This window comes from Malus domestica, chromosome 11, assembly GCF_042453785.1.
Source record: "Malus domestica chromosome 11, GDT2T_hap1".
Taxonomy (NCBI): Eukaryota; Viridiplantae; Streptophyta; class Magnoliopsida; order Rosales; family Rosaceae; genus Malus; species Malus domestica.
This window is the reverse complement of record NC_091671.1, coordinates 23,525,605-23,531,244: the sequence shown is the minus strand read 5'-3', so window position 1 is coordinate 23,531,244 and position 5,640 is coordinate 23,525,605.

The following is a 5,640-nucleotide window of genomic DNA, read 5'->3' as shown; positions in this document are numbered from 1 at the left end:
TTGAACACCTAACCAACAATCTTCAATAACTTTCTCATACGGTGTTCAATTTAGGTATATGAATATACCACAGTGATCTACTCGACGTCACGGACGTCGACATATTTTTAAAATAATTTTATTTTTATTTTTTATTTTTACTGTAGCACCTTCTTCTTCCTTGGGTCGCCGGACTGGTTTTTCCGGCGGCCGTTTTCTGGGCAGTTTTTCAAATTGCCATAACTTTGTCATTTCTCAACGAAATCAAGTGATTCAAAAACGAAAGTTGTAGCCCTTGAAGAGACAAAGAGAATGGTACCTTTCCCAACACCTAGTTCGCCGTAGTTTGGCCGGAAACTGCCTCGAAAGCCTCGGAGGTCGCCGGAAACTGGGTATTTTTCAAATGAGTATAACTTCTTCAATACTCAACGAAATTGAGTGAAACAAAAAGGAAAGTTGTAGTACTTGACGAGACGAAGAGATTGATACCTACCTCGACGCCTAACTCGCCGGGGATTCGCCGGAAAATGCCTCGAAAGCTCCGGCCAAACTTTGAACTTATCGATCTCCGTGTTCTTACGTCCAAAAACTTCCAACGAAGCACTCCGAGCTTCCTTGGAACCTCACTAAGCTCACTGTGAGCTTGGATTGTCCTAAAACAAAGTCAATTCGAAGATCATGAACAGTGCACTTTCACGGGAGTTTAGAATCTAGGTTTTCCGAAGTAAAACTTACCTGAAATTGGTGTCTACGTGATCGTGGAGTCTCCAGGAGTTCGATGGTGGTCTTAACTCCGTCGTTGGTGGAAGTTTAAGGTTGTTTTGTGGTTGGTTTGTTCGAACGGAGAAGAAGAGTGACAGAGAGAGAGATTCGTGAGGGAGGAGAGAGAGAGACAGTATGCAGAAAATAGGGAGAGGATTGAGGGGGTGTGGGGATCCCACGTGTCCAACTCAATCCAAATTGTTAAATTTTCGCCCCTTAGTCCCGTTTAAGGGCATTTTCGTCTTTTCATGTCCTCGGAATTAAAATTCCGGGACGGGCTGTGACATGCAATCCGTTATGTGTGGTGTTTAAGTAGGTCATTTACTGGTAGATGGTCGATCTGCTGCACGGTACAAAAATTAATCCAGCACTTCAGTTTGTGTTGGAACGAGTAAGTAACCTTGATTCTATTAACAAAGTATTGTCTTGTAAATGCTTTTGGGAAGTCTTATCCAAATAGTTAGGCAGAGTTAGGTATGTGATCCTAGTTTTGGTTTTAGTTATCATTCTCATGTTTGGGTTGAAACAATTTTTGTTTCCGAGTTTCAAATTACTATTATCCTACCACCCTACCTATGCCCCAAATGTCTTATGTAGATGAAATAATTTTCCGTTGGCGGGCTTTCATCGCCATTGAGGGTTTTGATGCCAAAAAATGGACCAACTATGTTGGTGAAAACACTGGATTATTCATTCCAATTCAAATGAGGTCATGAAAGAGAATATTGATCCCTTTTTATTTACATCAATTTCCTTTTAAATAAATAAATATATATATCATAAGTCTATATCTATATAGATATAGCCTCACAGTGGGACTAACTAATGTATTTGGGGGCAGTTTTTGTCCAATGCCAAGTGAACGCCATCGCAAGCAGCTAAGTACTCTTCCAAGGCAGGATCCGAAACCTCGAGTGTAGCTATCGGCTTTGTCACGGAATATGACACCAGCTCCCCTTGACCGGTAGCAGCGTGAAAGTCTCGGTCTATATGAACTTTTAACCATTGGTTAGGACTTGGAGGGAGCCACCGAGAAGGAAAAGAGATTGGTTTTGCAATCGAGTCGGGCTGAGCATTCAAATAGTCTAACAAATGCGTACCAGCTAGACGGCCCACAATTGCCGGATCTTTTACGAGCACGCCGAATAAAATACAAACCTAATAGCTGCCAAGTACAAGCAATGTGGTATAACCTTGCTTAGAAGTGAGCACGAGAACAAACTGCCTTGGCGAATGGACAACCTTTTGGCCACATGCAGCAGCAACGCTGACTCCAAAAAGAAACTGCAAAATAGACATATCTAGTTTCGTTACCAAATTCGATCTAGTAGGGAGAATGTCATTGCATAATTTCCATAAGTAAATTTTAATTGGATTTGGAACCTTAGCCTTCCATAGAGCTTTCCAAAGTGTAGAAAAAGCTGCAGAGGAACTAGAGGAAGGCCTCTCATAATTCAAATCAAAACCCACTCTTCACAGAGACTGAACCCTTAGACCTACTTCAACCTTTGGAGTAAAACTTAAATTTTAGGTTATAAACTTACCTCAACTTGCTCCAACCCTTTGGACAAATGATGTGGTAGAAACTAACATACAAATTAAACCCTGTAAATTATGCAATCATAGTATGAGTAAGTATGGATCGTTCTATTCAGGGGATTAGAAGGGATGCTAATCAACACAAATTAAACTTATAAAACTGAAAACTAAGTTAAACTAACAACAAAACAATGACTGGGGGGATTTTGGACGAGTTTGATTAAAACAAAAGTAAATGGCAGCAAGTAAATTAAGTTGTGAATGAAATATGGATGAAATGATAGCTAAATGATTCTTCTCCACACATGAAACATATGCATACAAATCGATTTCCAGTTATTCTTCCTATAAACCATGAATGACAATGCCCCAAATTAACTGTGAACATCACCAATTAACTCTCAGATTTTCCTAAGTTCATTGAATTGGACTCAGCGACGCAACCAAATTATTTTTCTCAAGTTCCCTAACTATGAAAAGCATGATAGAGATACATCTCAAAGATCATTTAGTTCTGTGAAAATCATAAGCATTGACAAAACATTCGTAACTATGAAAAGCATGATACTCCTACCAAGAATTTACATAACTCAATTATGACTAGTGACTTTTACTACTTACAAATATAAGTTCATAACTATTAGGTGAAATTTCCTTATATTCTAGCATCAAATCCCTGCATGCAAACTAAGTATGCATCTTTAATAAACATACAAGAATAAGTTCTCTATAAAGCAGATAAATAAATCACATTCATGCTTTATGAAACAATAACTTAATGGAATCAATTTATATAAAACATATGATCATGGCTTCGAATTCACCTCTAACTAAAAAGAAACTTAGTTACACATGTTCATCATAACTAAAAAGCAATCTAAAATAAACATTGAAACTTAAAACAAAGATAGAAAGAACTCTGAAAATTCTAGCAACTTCAATGGATGAATGTTAGGCGCGGCACACCCAAAATCGTTGCAGGAATTTCATATATATAGGGGAAACAACTGAATCCAAGGAAGTTTTGGCGTTTTAAATTATTTTAGAACTCTAAGAATCAGGAAAAGTGTTGGAATGTGATTAGGATTTCTCTTTGCAGCTAGAGATAAGATAAGATAATGTTGGATAAGATAGGATAAGATAATATTCCTCTTCAACTAGGATTCCTCTTTCTTGTGTAATTCCTTACCTTACAAGCCTCAACTTTAATTTATCCAGATTTTAGCACATGTTTAACACCATTTAAACACCAAAAATGTCCAACCTATATGCTATCCAATCGAAGTCCAAAACTGCTCCAAATTGCTCCATTTGGCTATCTATTGTCATCTTTACCAACTGGACATACAATAATACGAAAATAACTTAAATTACTACAATAAATGGAAATTAACTAAGCAAATACAAAGAAATAAGATAACAAAGTTGAATAAATATGCTTCTATCAACAAATATGAGTTTTAACTCAAAACTCATTTATGAGGCAAATTTAGGCTAACATTCTCCCTGGGTTAGTGGGGCTGGCCCACCATATACGTGTATTTTTTTTTTCAATTTTATATTTATAAATTCATTGAATCCAATGGCTAAGATCTAATATGATCAAATCAAACAGTAAAAAAAAGATCTAACAATCCAAATTTAAATCGAACGGCTAAAGTAATTAAGAAAAATTCTTTTATGTGTTTCATATTCTTTCATAGCGTTCCACAAGTTTTTGTCGAAGTTCCTTTTGAGTGCAAATATAAGGATAGTATAGTGGCACAAGTAAGGGTGTCGAACCACAGGGACTGAGAAACAACTTAGTAAAACCTTTTACAAATTAGCATTAGTTAAAGACTCCTATGATTTAGTAAAACCTTTTACAAATTAGCATTAGTTAAAAACTCCTATGACTTAAAATGGGGGGTTTGGGTAATTTTGGAAAAGAAATAAAAAGGCAGAAAGAAAAGGGAAAAATTAGAACTATCTAAAAACAAACCTAAGACATGGAATAGATTAGAAACGTTTTTAGGACATAAATTTGACTTCAAATGAACACATGTCTACTAAACATTCATGAATCAGTGATATGATCTTTTAACTTATCCCTTTCAAATGCACAACTAAGATGTTCACATATCTAGCATGGCATATAACTAGATTGTATGAATCCTCTCTTACTTTGCATGTTAGATGCATGTCCTATACATAAAACTTATATTTGTAAGTGTAACCTAGCATGGCATATACTCATATTTAACACCTAGAAACTCATTAAGAACGAAGAAGATCATGAACCCTAGAACATGTCATTTATCCTAGAACTTCATGGAATCAATTTACATGATTAGTTTTAAACCTAACCACATGTTGCTAATGAATGAATGAAGATATGGCAGTAATCCTTATCATTCTCAACAGAAAGCAAACATAAACAAGGTAGCTAAGCTTGAAAATATGTGCTTGAAATGATTGAAACAGAAAACTGATTCTAGCTTGCAAATGAAATTGATAAACTAAAAACTGCAGCATAACATTAATTCAATCATGTCTAGGGCTTCAAAGTAGCCCTATATCCATAAAAACAAAATACATAAAAAGTCAGGAAAGCTAGAACCTAGAAAACAGCTCAGGGTTGAAGACTCTTGCTCTCTCCCTAGATTCTCCTCCTTCTGTTAAGTATTTGTCTCCTATTAAAAGGCTTAGGACTTATCTAAAATCTAACACATATACATCCTTGAATTTACTCTCATTTATAACTCATAACAACCAGCTTTTAGTATTGGAGTAACTAAAAACTAGTTGTTATCAGAATTTGTAACTGAACAACTCCTCTTTATTATGTCATAACTTCTTGTCGAAACCTCCAAATCACAAGTTGTAAAGGCCATCAGAAAGAAGACTTCCAGGGCTTTCCAACCATATATGGCCTATTTTCTAATTCGTTCTGAGCACTTTGGGGCAAAGCTCACAAGTTGGCTGTTTTACAAAGGCCTTTTTTGGCGGATCTTGGGCCAATATTAAAAAAAGATGATTTCTCCAAGCCCTTACTTTCATCCTAAAATACAATACAAACAACAAAATACCTTGTGATTAGGGATGGGTAAATATGAAGGAAATTTTGTGAAAAACATGTTCATTTGAGCAACATCTATGACATGCAATTGACAATTAAAGGCGGAATCATGCTTGTATGCACTCAAAAAGAAAACATTACCCATGAAATTCAAAGCCTAGTAGAAGGGTGAACCAAGACTCAACTCAAAACAAAGTGAGTTGAGAAACTTTATACCTTTATTGATTCCTCTTTGCATAAGCAAAGGCTAATCACCCAAGGAGAGGGCCTTCATTCTTGCTTCTTAGCTCCATGGATTTCTT